At 49.0% G+C, this 18,165-nt stretch overlaps 1 long non-coding RNA gene across 1 annotated transcript; it reads left to right on the top strand.

Moving 5' to 3' along the window:
* The first annotated feature begins 7 nt into the window (after window positions 1-7).
* Window positions 8-14,479, top strand: LOC108446923. Its single transcript, XR_001862266.1, has 3 exons — window positions 8-1,643; window positions 3,337-3,437; window positions 13,888-14,479. It is a non-coding gene; the product is annotated as an uncharacterized LOC108446923 (long non-coding RNA).
* The last annotated feature ends 3,686 nt before the right edge of the window (window positions 14,480-18,165 follow it).

Here is an 18,165-nt window from a genome sequence, read left to right as displayed (position 1 = left end):
CTGTGGACAGCACAGGAAGGTCTTTGATGCTGAGGTGATGAGGAGCTGAAGTAGGACATCTAGGACAGACAAACCCTGGGAAGAAGTTGGCATAGCACCCTGCTGGGTACTTTGGACTGGAGAGACTGAGTGAAGAGTGGATGAGGACTGAGTTCAATGTCCCCATCTTATACCTCTCTGCCCCTTTTTTAGGTGATCATCCTTGACATTTAGTATTTACTCAGAGCTCAGACTCTGAAGAAGGGCTTAAGCCAGTGGAAACTAATTCCAACAGAAGGTCAAGAGCTTGTAAAAATGCACATGACAAGAGGGACCCTTAGAGAAAGTGGGACTTCGTGTGTGACTGCCTGCCTGCCCACATTCCAATTTGGAGAGGATTGGAGTAGGGAGCTATAAAAGCCATTTGAAAGTGCAAGTTCCAGATCCTTCAGGAGACAAATGCACATTTATTTAAGGGCTCAGACAAGGAAAGAGAAAAAAACCTCATGGAAGTCCATGCACATCTCCATGGCATCTCTGACTCTTGCATCAATTGTAGAGCCCTCCAATGGTTTCCAAAGCCAAATTTTCGTTCCCTGACTGACAGCAGTGCTGGTTTAACTGAAAATGCTCTTCAGCTACTCAGTGTATGCAGGCATCCAGCCTGGGAAAGTGCAGCTAAGACAGTGAATGTCTGTCAGAGGCCAGGACAGCTTTAACTACAGGCTTCCCTAACTCTATTGCCTCTGGATTTTGCTGCTTCTTGCAAAATCAGGACATGAAAGTCCTTAAGTGTCTCCTGGCAGGATGATTGCTGTGAAGTGTCTTTGGGCTGCTGTGAAGGGCAAAAATCAATGTGACTCAGAGGCTGCAGGACCTTGCCCTGCAAATAATGCTGCTGGGAGCAGGAGAGGAAGGTTCAGACTGAGGCACTGGTGGATCCTGGAGTGATGCACTTCAGTTTGGGAATGAGGAATTCAGAGGTTGGTGGTGGCAAAGATCAATGAATACATCATCAAACAGGAGCTGATTCATAAAACAAACTGATACCACTCAGCAGAGAGGTTGTGCTGGGACCTCCCAAAGACACAGTGAAGAATGGAGCAGACATCTGACCGGTGTGTGCTATGAATGACCAGTGCCTTGACCCTCTTGCTTTTGGCCAAAGGGTGCTGGTGTATCAGAGAACCCTCTGATGGCCATAATGGAGCTGCATTGGTTTATACTGGTTAAGATCCACAGTTCCCAGCAGGAGTGAAAAGAGAAGCTGGTCTCAGCTCTAGCTGGCTGGAAAAAACTTCTAAAAACTGTTTCAAATCAGCTATGATCAATAAAATAAACAGAACAGGAGAATGAAGGAGAGGAGTGGGATGTGGGAGAGAAGACCTTCTGAAGTCTCTTGTATAAGCCCAGCCACATGGGAATGAGGACTTGCAGGAGAAGGGTGCCTGATGGCTGAGGTATCCATCACAGACTGTTGTGATTCAGCTGCGATGAAGTTTTGCACAGGTGCATGAAGGAGTTTGAAGGAGGCCCATGTAGTGACACAGGACTGCAGATTTTCTGAACCCTTTTCATGCCCAGTCCTGAAGGGTACAGAGGAAAGGGTTAACGCCTCCCAGAACTCAGTTGTGTTGGGAATGAAATAGAAAATCTGAAAGCAGGTCAGTACCTCAGCTGCTTATGAATTCTCATTAATTTGCATTCCCTTCTCATTTATTAATGGGCTGACTCACACTGTATTTGCTTTCCCTTTGCTGCAATTTGCAAAATTCCTTCTTATTCCCAGTAGCCCTCTTGGCAGTGTTATTTTTCTCTGTTTTTCCCTGGCCTTTATCAGTTCCTTGCAGGTCTTAGCTGAGTTTGCATATTCTTGTTCAGTTCCCCCGACTATTTCTTTTCAGCCTTTTTATCTTCAGCCCTCTTAAAACATCCCTTGGGGCTATCTCAGTGTCTCTGGGAGCAGCTGGGATTATCCTGCCACCCATTGTGCCCATGAAGGGGATTTTAATAGCTCCCTTGGCCCTCCATTCCCTTTTTCCTTCCAGTTCCATGAAGGGACTCAGATGGCCTCCCAAAGGCTTGGAAGCTCCCAGGGCTTGGAGAAACCTGAGTTTTTCAGATGGGAACCACAGTCCTGAGTAGCCAGTGGATCCTGTGGAGATGCTGCTCTGTTCTTCGTTGCTGTCTGCTCCCAAATGCTCTGTGGGTTGGTTATTGCAGTGGATAGGCTCGTGTTTTCTCCTGTGCTCTGGCCAACACTGGCCATCTGAAGGGTCTGTTGAAGGGGTTCACAGCTTCCTCCCAAGGCAGTGAAGGGGCAAGCACCAATCTCTGCTCTCTGGTGCCCAGTGACAGGAAATTGTATGAATTTATGTCAGGGGAGATTTAGGCTGGATTTCAGGAAAAGGTTCTTTCCCCAGAGGATGGTCAGGCACTGCCCAGGCTCCCCAGGGAATGGTCATGGCCCTGAGGCTGCCAGAGCTCCAGGAGTGTTTGAACACTGCTCTCAGGCACAGGTTGGGGTGTCCTGTGCAGGGCCAGGAGTTGGACTTGATGCTCCTTGTGGGTCCCTTCCAGCTCAGGATATTCTGATTCTTTGATCTTGCTCTGCCTGTGGAGGATCCAAATCTTCCCCAACCCAAGAGTCAGGCAGCCTGTTACAGATGACCCAAAACTGTGGTTCTGGCACCATTGCATGTCCTTTTGTCCCCTCATTTACCTCAGAACCAGTCTCTGCAGTCACCCAGAGAGCAGAATCTGGCTGTGTGAGCTCATCGGGAAGGCTCTCTTTGGCTGTATGAGCCCACCATGAAGGTCTGTGGCAGGATGAGCTTTTGGGGGCTCTACAGGTTTGTTGTCCCAGAAGCTGGAGAGTGTTTGGTGTTCCCAAACTTGGTGGGTGTTCCCCGTTTGGTGAGGTGAGAGGGGTGTTTTTGTAAGTGCCAGCCTTGCCAGGGCTTCCTGGGTGCTCCCCCTCATACTTCCCCAAATTCACCCACAAGAGGGAGGCAGTGGCTTGTGGTGGCAGCTCCCAGTAGCATGGGGGTCACGGGGGGTCGTGGGGGCCCAGACACAAATCCTGGGCTATGTGGGGGCCTGTGGGCTGCGTGGGGGCCATGTGCACCCTGCACCACACACCTACATCACTGGAACCCAGGCACTGGGATGGGATGGGATGGGATGGGATGGGATGGGATGGGATGGCTGAAGTACATTCCTGGCACACCTTGTCCTGCAAGGAAAGAGCCAAGGGACAGCATGGTCTTGCCTTGATGGCTTTTATTTGTGTCAAAAAGTGGAAAGATGTTGGTGAAAGATATTTTTGACCTGATTGAGATTTCTGTCCTCTGCTAGGGCTGGGAGAGACTTATCATGGTGCTGTGCCTGTTAGCAGAAGACTGCCCCTTCCTTTGACACAGGTGGTCCTGTTGCCAGCAGAAGGTGGGAGCTGGAAGGTACTGTCCTTGACAACCCTTTTCCCTTTCCCTTTGTCCAGAAAGGGTGTGGAGTCTCTCTCACTGGGGATATTCCAGAACCATCTGGACACAATCCTCTGCCATGTGCTCTAGGATGACACTGCTGAGGCAGGGAGGTGAGACCCCATAATCCCACTGTGGTCCCTTTCAACCTGATCCAACCTGTAATTATCTCTCCAAACGTCCACATCTTTCCAAACAATCTGCTTATTGTGGAGCAAAGGGGCCCAAAGGGAAAGGCTGAGGGACTCCTTGGTATATGTACCAAGCTGATCCTTACAACTGATGCCTTTCCATGGACCTATGGAAGGTAGAAGAGTCCTTAGGTGCAGAAACTCTGCTCCACAGTCATGGGTCCAAGACAATGGCTCTGTTTCCAAATACTCCTTGGACCCAGCTCCAGGCAGACAGGCTCCAAAGACAGCTTTGCCCCCATGAAACTTGCCAAGACCTCTCCCACACTGAGGGCCTGTTGAGGTAGTGTGGTTATCTCTATTCAACCCAGGTGGATCATCCTTTGTTCTGATATCAAAATAACAGGTTAATCACACATCATTTACTCAAATGCTACCTGGAAAACTTCAAATGTAAGCAAGTCCCTTTGGGAAGTTCAAGAGAAGTTCATAGCAGCCAGGGATTTTTGTCCCAGACCCTGAATCTTTCCATTGCTCAGAAGACCCCCTGCTCTTCGGGCTGGACTCACACAGCTGTGGTGCTTTCCCGGCTACCACGGACAGAGTCAAAGCTTGAAGCTGCTGTCAGATGGACCATCCCAGATTGTGCCTCACAGCAGGCAGTGGGCTCTGGGGTCACCCATCCCAAATAAGCAGTTCATTCTTCTGCACAAAGTGGCCTCACTCCAGCAAAGGCATGGAGACTGCTTGCCATGGAGAGCTGTAACTCCAACAAAGGATTCCTTTCTCTGAACTGCCACACAATTGTTGGAGTTAAATAAATCTCTCAAGCACAAAGCAAACTGTGTTAAACAGCGTCCTCTCCCACTCCAGCAGGATAAAAGCCGGGCATTTTGGAAAGTGTTTAAAAACCATCTTTCATTCACTTGTGTTCACTTTTCCCTCCTGTTGCATCCTCATTGCATTCATTCAGGGGCTTGCACAGGGACCTGAATTTCTAACAGGAACAAAAAAGCATAAGGGGAATAAACCCAGTGTTAAAATTCATTCAGAGCTTCTATTATTTGGGACCGAAAGGGGAAGGTCCCTTGCAGGTCACTTTTAAATGTGTCTGTCTAGAGGCAAAGAGATTCAAAGTACATTTATCATCCTTCTTATTCACCCCCTTTGTCATCCACAGCAACCCAGGGATTTTTTCTTGCTTTGTGTTGTGGTGACTAGTGCAAACATGGCTGGGCTCAACCACTGTGTGAGGAAGGAGGGCTCTCCTCAGCCTCACACATCAGAATACGGCTGAAGAGCTGCATACTGCTGTCACAGCATTGGTGGTGACATGCAAGGTGGAAGGGGCCTGGGATGAGCTGTCCCAAAACTCACCTGGACTGCAGGGTAGTGAAACCTGGGCAGGAGTGGCAGCAGCCAGCTGGACCTTTTATGTGTAGTAATTCACTAAAAAATGGGATTTCAATGGGACCAAAAGGAGCTCCAAGTTCAGGTTTCAGTCACTTGGATGTATGTGAAAGTGTCAGCATAGTCCTGCTAGATGTTTCCAAGGTAAAATGTCTAATTTCTGAAGTGCTGGAGCATTTCATTAGACAGCCTTGAAACAACACTCTTTTCCTATTTTCACAGGGCGTTTTTATTTAAAGCCTGACCCAAAGCAGGAGAACATAAGGCTAAGCAAAAACATCGAGTGTCCCAAAGGAAAGGGTTCCTTTTGGGTCAAGGGGACAAATTACTCCAGGGAAACCTCTTGTGATGGTTGCGATCCCTGGGCTTGGTCCCCAGCCCCAGGGAGCCTGATCCAGATTTAGGCTGAACTTGGGGAGAAGCAACTGATGCAGAAGATCAGCAGAGTCATGGCAAACTTCAGGACTGGACAGCTGGAGAGAAGAGGGAGCCATGGGAGAGAGCATGGATGGGGGAGAGGAAAAAGGAAGGCAGCATGTAGGTGATGGCAGGGGACAAGAAGAAGAAGTGGAAGAGGCAGAGCTTCTGCTTAGCTTCCAGTGGTGCAAGGGAGGACATGGTGGGAGAGCAAAAGGCAAAGCCCAGAGTAAGGCAAACTGAGGTATGGGTTGGAAGGAGAGCTGGATGCTTTGGGGTTCCCTCTCTATTACCACTGGGGATTTTGCTGTGAAAAGGACCCCATGGCCTATCCAGGGTTGAGGTCCATGAGACTGGTTCAGCTTCACTGGGGTTCAGGACAGTGTTGGGCAAACTGTGGAGGGAGCAGCCAGACTGTATGAGCCAGTGGCTGTGTCCCTGGTGAGTTGTTGAGACAGGCAGGATCTGTCTGTCCACTGGGACAGAGAAGGAGTCATGGGGTGGTCTCTTCCTATGATTCAATGTTTCCAAGTCTTCATACCCTTGTACACTCCAGGACACTGATGTAGGAGGGGGTCTCTCTCCTCTTTGGCACATCTGGCCAGTGGCTGCTTGGCCTTCTCTTCTCCTCTTCTCTCTTCTCTCTTCTCTCTTCTCTCTTCTCTCTTCTCTCTTCTCTCTTCTCTCTTCTCTCTTCTCTTCTCTTCTCTTCTCTTCTCTTCTCTTCTCTTCTCTCACCCCACTAAATACAGTTTGGATCATGTCTTACTCCAATGGTATCCCTTACACCCCTGGTGTCCCTTCCCCTTTTCCCAGAGAAACTCCCCACCCCATCCCCCAAATTTCCAGGGCTTTTTACACAGCAAAAACAGTCCTGATCTTGAGATAATGCCTCTGTCCCAATATGTGCAGCAAGGCCAACACTGTCATCTGTCAGTCAACAGTGTTCCCTGAGCTCCAGATCCCGCCTGATGCCTTTTAAGTCCCCCCATCTCTTTCCAAACAGGTGGCTTTGAATTAATGAGGTCTAGGGATAGTTAGAGAGTTATAAATATCTTCTGAGATGATGAATTTTAATCAGGAGTCCCTAATGAGCACAAGATGAAATCAGGAATGAGAATGATGGTCCTCCAATGGATCTTCATTAACAATTCAAATGACTGAGGTCTTAATTAAAGGGCTTGGGATTTAGCTGAGGGATTACAGATTGCCCAGGGGGAGAAATCAAAGACTTCAAACCCCTTTTTTTATAGAAGGTAACGAGCTTTTAAATTAGATTTTTTAAGAAAAAAAAAAAGAGAACAAGGCCTTGCTGTTTTATCTGGCTGCTTCACTAATTTAAATGATGCTCAGATCTTGAAGTATGCAACCTTGGCCTTACAGCCCCCCATCACCTGCAAGTCCCCACATTGCTCGTGTCACTGCCTCACCTCCATGTCCCACTAAACACTGACCCTTGGACATGGACAGCATGAGGGGTATCTATGTTCCTCTTGGGGAACACTCCAGGGTTCCCTGATCCCAGGGAAATGTCAGTAGGAAGACAGTGAGATGAGCCCAATCTCCCATCAGCTTTATGACTCTCCCTCTTTGCTTAGTCGTTCTGAAATGTGTTTTCCTAGAGAAAAATACTGCAAATACTCAGATTGTGTTTGTGGAAAGTTTTTTACACTTGTAATATGTTTTCATGGTCAATCTCAGGCCCGTTGCCTTTGGCACACACAGCTCCAGGCAGCAGGTTTCCCTCCTAGGGAAGTGTTGATGTCTGCAACACCTAACCCAGCAGCTATCCCTTCCTAGGACAAAATGACCGTCTTGTCTTTGTTCCTACTGTTCATACTTGCCACCATTTAGTGGTTTGAAGCGGGAGGAATTAACTCCACACAAATATCTTGTGACAGATTCCAAGTCAGAACTACAGTTTAATAGGAGAATTAAAATAAAGGCCATAGTACAGAAACACTGGCTTAAACTGACAGAGTCAGGATACGACCTGACACCCTGTTGGTCAGGATGGTAGGAGCAGTCCAATGAAATGGTGGCTGCAGTCCTGTTGGAGTGATGAATGTGGTCTTGTCGAGGCAGTGATCTTGTAGAAAGGTCTGGTCCTTCCCTGGAGGACGAGTAGTGGTTATCAGCTCTTGTCCTCTGGGAATTCAGTGGTAGTGCCCCTGTGCTGTTCCAAACCTCAGATTATATACAGGTAGGAATATTCGGTTCCTCCCTCAGGGCAGGGCATCTCACAATGGAATGATGTAATTCTGAGTCACTCTGTAAGACCTTGATGGCCCATTAGCGGACAAAGCCCTCCCCCCCAGAGTGGCTGCTGCTTCTCAGAGGGAGTTATCAGGGCTGAGTCATGGAGAAGATAAGAACATTGCTCCACCCATTTTAACAGCTCATGTAGGGTGGGAGTAGAATACATATTTTGGTTACACCTTACATTGTAACCCAAGAGACACCAACACAACACTTCATCTAGGCAGCGGCTCTTCTGAGGCTGGATCACCTGGGTGTTAGGGTGACACCCGAAAGCAGGGGATGTCAATCCCCCAGAGTGACCCCTGTTAATGCCAGGGTCTGCTTGTGGCTGATGTCTCTGTCACGTCTTGTGGACACAAGCAGGGAGGGGATGCTCAGAGGTGGTTGCATGAAAGAGCCTCCCAGGACAGAGGAGAGGTTTTAGACCATGGGGCAAAGATGAATGCTCAGACCTCCTGATCCAGTGCTTCTTTCCAAGAAGGGGTGGGAGAGACTGTCTTGGTTTGAAAGACACGTGTCTGCCAAGGAAGGCAGGAGCCTCCCTTGGAATGGAAAATGTAACCCCCTTCCCTCTGAATATTATAATTTTGAAATTAAGGGGCTTTCAGGCAAAGATATGAGAAACAGGAATAACAGTTCTTTACTAGTATATGTAACAAGGCAATAATACAGAAACACTGACTTAAACTGACAGAGTCAAGGATATGACCTGACACCCTGTTGGTCAGGGTGGTGGTAGCAGTCTGATTAAGTGGTGGCTGCAGTCCTCTTTGAAGTGATAGATACAGTTCTGTTGAGGTGGTGATCCTGTAGAAGGGTCTGGTCTTCCTCTGAAGGTCCAGTGATTGCTGTGTAGCTCCTGTCCTCTGGGAATCCAGTAGGTAAGGGCTGAGTGTGGTGTTCCAAACCTCAGATTATATCCAGGTAGGAGTGCTTGGTTCCTCCCCCTGGGCAGAGCATCTCACAATGGGATGTGATGAGTCATGCACTGAGGCTGGATGGCCCATTAGCAGAAGGGGCACATAACTCCCAGAGGGAGTTATCAGGGATGTGTCACGGAAGAGAAAAGAACATTGCCCCACCTGATTTTAACAGATGGTGATAGAATACATACTTTTGGTTACATCTTACATTGTAACCTAAGACATAGACAGAGAGGGAGAGAGACAGGGGATGCTGCAGAGGGGTGGGTGGAAAGAGATGTCCAGTTACAGTGGAAGTGGTTCCAAAATCTGGGGCTGGGGTTGACTCCTGGCTCTAAAGAGGCTCACGAGCAGGTCTCACATGGAGAGGACAGTCCCATGCCGTACTTCAGAGAAGCTGTATATCCATTCCTGGCAGCTCCTGAATCTCTGCTGCTCCCACAGCAAGAAGCTGAAGCAGGGCTCTCTGCAGGGGTAGTCTGAGAAATCTGGGTGAAGAACCATTGATTTAGGAAGAGCAGAAAGACTAGAGATGGAACTGCTGGTGATTTGTGCCTGGAGGAACAGCCTCTGTGGGCATCCTTTGTTGTTTAAGATCTGAACTTTCCCATGCAGCCTACAAGGCATGTGTGAAGCCGGATCCTCTGCCCTCCTCCCAAAAATATCTCAGGACCGTCAACCCAGGAACTGCACTAGATGTTTGGAGATGAAGCTGGACAAGCTTTCAGAAGGCTGAGCGAGATACACAGAGGCACAGAGTGCTATCCCATAATCTCTGCTGCATTAAGAAAATGGATGGATCCACTTGGAAAGTGAAGCAGGAGCGCTTTCCAAAGAGGCTGGCCTGGCTGAATGCAGTCTGCTTTGGACCTATGAAAAAAGCACTATAAAATCTGCAAAAGCCCCTGAACTGACTTGCTGAGTCCCACCCTGTACTCCAGGTCAGAGAGATGGTGGCTTCAGGGGGCAGATGAAACTGCGACTGAGAACAGCCACAGCACAGGGCATGCTTACCTCAGAGGGGGCCTCTTGGGAGCCCAGCATGCCTCCATGGACATGGTGGCTCCAGGCTCAGCCACCTTGCACAGGACCCAGGTGTGACACCAGACAAATGCCAGGTCCTGCATGGCTCCAGATATGATGACAGAGGATTTGGCCCTGTGTGAGAGGCATAGGGATGCAGAAAAACTGCTGTGGAGTCCTGCCTCTTCTTCATACCCTCATAACAGAGCTCAGCATGTGTCCATGTGTTTCTACCTGTGCTCTCTATCCCAAAGACATCTCTATCCCAAATGTACCACAGCCCCAGTATCTTGGCTTGCCCAGCTTCAGAGATGCTGGAGGGAGAAGCTGACTTTTCTGTGGAGCTAAAGGACCATGAGTGACCCTCAAATTGTGTCCTTTGGGAGGGAGAATCAGGCTATGGGAAGAACAGGCAAAAACCTGGTATGCTGAGCCTTGTCTCCAGACAGATGCTGGAGTTTCTGTGGAGCTGGGGGCAGCAGCTGGATCATTACGTGTCTCAGATAACAATGGCAGGAGGGTCCTCACTCATCCCCTCATTGGAGACCACTGAGGCTCTGGGGGATTCAGACACCTCCCCTGCAGCAGAACAGGTGTGAAGGGCACACAGCAGTTTTGGTTCTGCAAGAGAGGCTTGTCTCCCATCTCTCCCCATGTGCATACTGGAACAGAGGCATTATCTCAAGATCAGGACTGGTTTTGCTGTGTAAAAAGCCCTGGAAATTTGGGGGATGGGGTGGGGAGTTTCTCTGGGACAGAGCAGAAAAGAGGTGAATGGGGCTGATGAAAGGATAGATGGGAAGCATTGTCCCCTCCCAGCTGCAGAAGGTTGATAATTTTATCACCCTCAGTGTGGCAGGTATTTTCCAAAGTCAAGGAGACTGGCCTTGTCCCAAAAAACCTGCAGATGAGGACAAGAGGATGGTGAGGGCTGAGATCTGCCATTAGTCAATAATAATGGAGATGTTAATGACTTTTAAGGGAATTGCCTCTGTCTTTTTCCTCCTCTTGATCATCTGTTCAAGGTTTGGTGACCATGTGCCCTTGTGAGATCTTTGAAAGGGGCAGCAATCTCCTGCATGAAGGGGAAAGCTGTCTATGTGGGGTTTGTGGACATGGTCCTTGTGGGCACCCTTGATGGGCAACAGGAAATGTTTGCAAACAGGGTATGAGTCCTGGAAGATGATACCAGAGAAGGTGACCCAGCTTGGGACCTGGAAAGGGGATGCTGGGATCAACCCTGACCCATTTCCAACTTTTTCTGTAAATGAGCCCTGTGCTCATCAGAGCTCCTCTAAAAACTGTCCCATCCATTCAGTGTGATGTTTCCTCCAGTGCATCCCCCAGCCAGCCCCCAGCTGCTTGTCCTGTTGCAGAAACACATTCAGGGTGGTGCCAGTGGTGCGCCCACCGCCACCCTTACTGACCCCACTGCCATCCCCACAACCTGAGGTGTGAGGGTGACTTCACTGGCGGCCCGGAGCTGGCTCAGGAGAGGCAGCAGCTGCGAGTCTGGCTGGGACTTACACCTATCACTCTGTAACTTCTGATGGAGGCTGGATTTGCCGAAACGTTCACTGGATTTTTTCAGCCTGCTGGGGCCTATAAATCTGGCTGTGCAGGAGCTGCTTCTGCTCCATTCCTTTGGTGAGCAGGGCCGGTATTTTTCTTGGAGGGTGAGACTGACTGCTACCCTCCTTCCAGCACCTGGTGCTCCACCTCGAGCCACATTCCTGAGCAGCGGTGGAGAATGGATCTGTCTCTGCCAATCGGGGACACTGTGGTCTCTGAGCTGGCCCTGCTCCCCCCCACCGTTCTGCAGCACGGCAGGGAGGGGGTGCTGGTGCTTGCCCTGCTCCCACAGAAGCCCATTCTGTCCAGTCATCAATCTCTGTCAGAGCTGGAGAGCCTGGCTGAGCCCCTGTCATGGTCAGGACTCTGAAGACCATCCATCACTCTTCCTTCTTGGACAGATGGGCCAGAAACAACTTGTGGATACTGAATGTCCTGTTCAGCATCGGTTCCTGGGGAACTTCCCTGGCTCAAGTGGGAGTATGATGTGGAGCATGGCTCAGGCCATTCCATGGGACTCTCCTTCCTCTTTTGGCATGGGTGTCTCTGTGCCTCTCATCTAGGGCTTAGGAGATCTTGCTGCCATAGGGAGTTCCCAGATCCCAAGAAACAATCTGTGATTCCTGACCTGGAGGATGTCTCCCCCTGCTCTGCATGGGCCACCTTGATCTGCAGGTGGGCAGAGCACCAGCTGCATCCAAAGGATCAGCTGGTAAGAAGTAGGCAGGTGATTGGGCTGGGGCAGCCTGGCTGAGACAGCTCTGCATGCCCATCATTTAACATTTCTCTCACAGACTGGCGTCTGCAACACCCCACGTGCCTTCCATCCATTCGTCCTTAACCAGTACCTCAACCACACTCCAGAGCTCACCTTTGAATGAGGAGCTCTGCTCTGGCCCTCGTGATGCACCAGAGAATTGTGGTGCTGGTGAGAGATGCTTCAGTACTGAGTGAATGTCTTGCTCACTCCTTCTTGGTCATCTCTCACCACAGTCCTCTTGCCCCATCACCTGGGCAGTTTTCCCTGTTATCAGCATTTTCCAGAACCCCCATGGTCTCACTGTCAAGTATGTGTGCGTCCCAAGAGATGGTGAGTGCAGGGATGCTGGGCGAGTCTCAGGCTCTTCCTAGGCCACCTGGGATGTGCAAAGGGAAGTATGTGCATGTAAAAGAGGGCACTGAGATGCACCCTTGGGCAGTGTGTGGAAAGCCAGCCCTGGAGAGCTCTTCCTTTGCTGGGATCATGTTACATGCCTGTAATTAGCCTCTGCCTTTCCTCACAGAATGAGCAATTGTTTCAGTGATTTGCTAGAGCAGAGTTGTAGGCATGTCAGGCTGGCACAGGGCAGCTGTAAAACCAGATCTGCCTGAACTGCAGCCATCGTTTGTCAGAAGGAAACCACCTGGCCAGAGAAAAAGGGATTTATTTGCCTCTTCCTTCATCCCATTCTCACAGGCAGAATGTTGATTCTGTTACAACCTGCCCCAGAAGAAGAAGGTAACCCAGATTAATAGATGCTTTGGGGTGGATTAGAGTGAAATAACACTGAATGATCAGTGCTTATAAATACATATATATGTAGGGCTTATTTTAGAACAGTTTGGTTTCAATAGAAAATGGCTATGTAGCTGATTTGGTTATTATCTATAGTAATACAAAAGCATAAAAAGAACATTTAAGAAGATGTATAAGGGAAAAGAAAGAGAAAGAAAGGATAAGAACAGAATAGTTATATAGTTACCACCCACCAGTGGGTCCAGGGACAAAACCTGGTTGTTGCAATTTTGATGTAAATTGGTCAAAGTGATATTCACAGTCTTGATCCATCAGGGATCCATGGAGGAAGCCCGCAAAATGCAACATTCAATGAGTTAATATATGCTCAGGCTTGGTGGGAACACCCAGGTACCCAAGTACCTCCCCTGGGGCAGAGAATTCTATGCTGTATGACTTAACAGGTGGATCAGGGGAACTTCGGGGGTCTTTGATGGTTTATGACACTTTTTAAGACATGACAGCTGCTTCTCTTGTCATCTTAGCAGAGCCAATTATGGCTCATCAGAAAGGAATTAATAATTTCAGGTTTATATGTGATGTGTGAAACTTCCCTGGAAGGGAATTTTCACACCTGAGCCAATTATGTAAGGGAGGACATGATAAAAAGAAATATCCTGCCTCACAGGATCTGCTTCTTATTGGCCTCTTCCCTGATCTGTCTCAGAGCCCAGTTTGTCCTCTCGGTGTGTGTGTGGGTGTGTGTGTGTGCAACCCCTCTGCCCCTGGGCGGTTACTTTGGGCATAGTCAGCAAAGCACCTGCGCTTTTGCAAATGGCCAATTGTTTTGAGTCATTAACCATTAGCATTCCAGTCTCTCGAAGGCTCTTCGGGAGCCTCCGTCTCTGCTGCTGCCAAAAGCAGAATTTCACACCCTGTTTAGCTCTATTCCCCGATGCTCCTAACCCAGCATCATGCTCCCACAGGTATCCTAAAAACCTGCACGTTTTGGTCACAGAACATGCTGCATTTGTCTGCTATTGCACAGGGACAAATCAGGAGAGTTTTCTGCTGGTGTCACACGTCTCCATTCTCCAGGCCTGCTCCACATGGAGATGGTCTGCCTCTGAAATGGTTTGAATGGGTAAATACCCCACAGTTTATCCAAAATTTCCTGTTCTGTTTGTTTCCAGGGATGTGTCATTGGAGGTGCCTGATATACAGCTGCAGCCATGGATCATCTCCAGCAGTGTGACTTTTGTGGCTTTCCGACCAGCCTTCACCCATTAAAGACTGTGTGCCAGGAAAAGGTCATGTAACAGCTCCATAGGGAACACACCTTGTTCTCCAGCTCCTTCTGTAAAATGTCAGGTATCCTACAAGTGAATCAAGGATTTGGAATGCAACTCCATTCAAATTTAAAAGTGCATTCCCTTGAGCTGCTGAATTTGACCTGAAAAATTCAGCCAAATTCCTGGTCATGGTGCACTGCAGAGACCTGATGAGACCTTTCAGCTCCTGCCACTTTCTGCCCACATCTGTCCTGCTGTATCTGACCCTATTGATGCTGGTGCACTGGGCCACCACTGTGTGCCAGTTTGGATGCCCAGTGCATGACAATATCTGGTCTTTTTGTAGGTGACTCATTTGGGCCTTAATCCCATTTCTAATCTAGCTATGTTATTATTTCCCAGTTTTGATGGATGGGCTTGTTAGCTTTATGTTACTCATGAAACGTCTTTCTTTTGTAGTTTCTGATTAAAAACATCTCTCTGTTTCATCTTTTTGGGAAATACAGCACTTATTGCTGGGCTGCAGCTTCATTTAAGCTCTTTGGCCTAAGCTAGCCAAAAATAACTAAGCATGGTTGGTTTTCAAAAACAGAGATACCTGCCAACCATCTTTCCTGCACGTGGAGTGACACTCTGCTCAAGTGTTGGTTGTCTGTCCCTCAAGATCCCACTTGTCTAGGGACTGCCAGCACACTGGGGTCCTCTTTGCCTCTGGGAACATTTTGTGGTCTGGTAGTCATGAGAGTTGGATTCAACAAAAGGCTGATTTGGTTGATGTGTGATTGTGGTGTCCCCATCTGCTCTGTTGGGTGCCCAGCACCTGAACATCTGCACTTGAGTGTCTCACCACAGGTCAGCTTGGCCAAAGCTTGGACAGAAACTCTGTCTTACCCACCACTGAGCGGTGGTGACACTGCTCAGTTTGAGCATGAGAGGTGACTGGTTGGAGCCATTGGCCTGTCACCAGAAGATGGGCTTTCCAGGCTGCTGGCACCAGAAGAAATGCTTTGGAAGGGCCTCCCATACAGCTTACACAGCTCTCTGGGAAGCTTCCTTGTTGAAGACAAGCAAAAACTGATGGAGGCTGATGAAGGATAGATGGATGAATGTAGATGAAGGGTAGATGATGAAGCTGATGGAGGGCAGATTTAGATTGGATATTAGAAAGAAATTCTTCCCTGTGAGAGTGATGACATCCTGGCACAGGGTGCCCAGGGAAGCTGTGGCTGCCCCCATCCCTGGGAGTGTTCAAGGCCAGATTGGACGGGGCTTGGAGCACCCTGGGAGAGTGGAAGGTGTCCCTGCCCATGTCAGGGGTTGGGATGGGATGGGCTTTAAGGCCCCTTCCAACCTGAACCATTCTAAGATTCTCTGATTCTATGAAAAATGAGGACTCTTGCCTAAGGAGGTCAAGCAACTTGACTGACCCCTAACTGACAACCTGTGTGCTAGAGAGGTGCCCCAAAGGGATGAAGCCCTTCCTGACCAGAATAGAAAGGATGGGTCCCTGTGCCTCAGCTCTGATCAGTCTCCTCATGGTTTGGCTGATAATTCTGGGACCAGCTGAGAAACAGCTCCAGCACTGTCCTGCCTTTGGTGTTTCCAACTGTGCCCCAGCACCGCATGCTACCAACCACATAGTTGTGAGTGAGTCCAGTCCCACATACCATGCACAGGATATACAGGGGCCTAAGTCTGCTCCTGGAGCTGAGACCTCCCCTTGGGTTCTGCCTTGTGGATCAGAGAGAGGTAGTAAGTTTTCCAGGAGAACAGCTTCATCCCATGCTCAGCTCCAGCTGGATGACTAAGGCAGGGGAGCTGCAGGTGAGTGTGTACAGGATACTGAGGCTGGAGGGTTTGAGGGGGCTGGATTACAGTGTACACCCAGACTTTCAGAGTGGCAGCAAGTGCTGTCTTGTGTTTGCTTCCTTTCTTTCATCACTTTCAGATCCAAAGAAACAGCTGAAACCTCTGGAAACAGCAAACTTAAAAGGAGGAAAAAAACCCCCAACCCTAAAAATAAAGATCAAGGGATCTTGAAGGGCTTTATCTTCCAAGAATCTGGGTTTATTTTTAGGAAGGCAGATGGGGCAGAGAAGCAAAAGACAGCAGATAGCCCCTGCTTCTGGTCCCATTGGGCTGTGGGTGCCGTAAGGCCAGCCCACGTCTTAGATCCAGCTGGGCAGATCCCAGGCTGTGGAGAGCCAAGACTCAGATTTATTTCTGCAGTTTCCCATTATCCGAATGTCCTGCTGGAACAGCACCAGAACATGGTGCTGGGAATTTTGTAACCCTATTTTCTACAGCAGTGCATGGAGCCTGCACATCCCACACCTGCCCCGGCTTCCTGCCTCAGCCAAAGTGTGAGATGAGGCCAAAGGGGTATTGCCTGTCCTGCAGCACTCCAGATATTCATGTCCAAGATAAATGGAAGCTCCCTCCCAGTGTCACGGAGACGTGAGAGGTAGTGGGATGCTGGCCCTGGAAGAGGGGATGTGTCCCAGCTTCATTCCTTTTTCCTAGGGTGAATGTTTGGATCGGGCAGCGTGATTTGACCCTGGCTGCATCTCTTCTCTTCAGCTCCCTGTTCCTTGCCTCCCAAAGTTCTTCCTTGCCTCTCCAGAAAAATTTCTCCAGCAGGGAGCCAGGATCTAGTCACAAACTATGAAATAAGGCAAATTGTCACCCATTTACCCCAAAATTAAAGCTTCTACAATGAGAGACATTAGAAACATCTCACCTTGGGGCAAATCGAGTCAGAGTGGCTAGCAAAGGGTCAACTCCCACCTGCATCTGAGCTAAAGGAAGAGGTGTGATGTGTTCCCCTAATGCTGTGGTTCTCCTTCAAAATACAGCATCACTTAGTGCAGGATCCCTTTCCACTGGGGGCACACAGGGTTGCTCTGCAAAGCACCGCTGGCCTGAATGGGTGTTAAAAAAAAATCACCTGTCTAGCCAGGAAAATCCCATGTAGGTTTTCCTGCAACATTTGCAGGTAGAAGAGCTAGACAGCAACTGCCATCTAAGGAGAGGATTTCTGCACATCTGCAAAATAACACTGTCTGCAGTTGAGAGGTTTGTCTGTAAAGGGCTTCTGAGGTGTCAAAAAGTGGGTTTTTTGAGTCGGTTTCTTTCTCTGTGTGTTTCTGCATGTGACACATTACTCTTTAAGAGTATGACACTGGCTTAGAGAAATAACTGGTTGGAAGCTGTCACCCCTCCCTCTGAACTCCAAGACATTTCAGCAAAGCCTTATGAGGCAGAGGCACCTTCAGTCTATCTGGTCCCAGCAGGTCCCAGGTGACTCACCCTTGCCCCAGAAGGAGTGTGCTGGCTGCTCCGGAGAGGCTGCTTTGCTGCACAAGGACGCCTGTGGCTGGAACACAGGTTGCACAATCCTGCTTGGCAGCTCTGGCTGTGGGGTTGCAAAATGCAAAGCCATCCCTGGCAGTCACGCTCCAGCGACTCACCCAAGAGCTGTCCTCATCTGCCAGGGCTGCCAGGCTTTCCAAAAGCTGGTAACAAGGGTCTTAATAAGTGGTAAATTGAGAAAGTCCTTATTTCCTACTGAAACTGGGCAAAACCTGCAGCTGCTGCTATGCCCTGATATTGCAGATGTCAAGGCACATGTGAAGTGCTGGATGCTGGCACAGAGAGGAAGGGATGGGGAGAGAAGGGATAAGTTTTCATTTTTCAATACACTTTTCATAAATAAAGCACCTGTGTGAGTGCACATCAGGCCCTGCTGTGGTGGGGACTGGGAGCTGTGCCATGCTGGGTGGCTGTGCCAGCTCCTATCCCTAGGCAGGGCTGTTCTGGTTTAATGTGGCTAGGAGCAATCCCACACAATTATTATGAACAAGTGCTGTTTTCCTTGGAAATAAAGGGCCTTCTTTCAAAATATCCCATTTTTATGAAATATTGTTTTTTCTGTGGCCAAGTTTGATTAGGATTTTTTCCAAAAAATTACGACTTTTTAAAGGTTGGGGTTTTTTTTTGTTTGTTTTTTTTCTTTAGTCTGAAACTCTCCCAGAAAACTCCATCAGAGAGAATGGAAAGAGCATGGAAAGAGCAATGCGTCTTCTGCTATAGTGCACCCAGGTTTGGTGTGATGAGCAACCTTGGTTCATTAATCTGAGGCCCTGGCACAGGGTGCCCAGAGCAGCTGTGGCTGCCCCA

This window comes from Corvus brachyrhynchos, unplaced genomic scaffold (assembly GCF_000691975.1).
Source record: "Corvus brachyrhynchos isolate BGI_N302 unplaced genomic scaffold, ASM69197v1 scaffold525, whole genome shotgun sequence".
Lineage (NCBI taxonomy): Eukaryota > Metazoa > Chordata > Aves > Passeriformes > Corvidae > Corvus > Corvus brachyrhynchos.
Note: the sequence above shows the minus strand (reverse complement) of the source record. Positions and strands in the feature narration are given on the sequence as shown.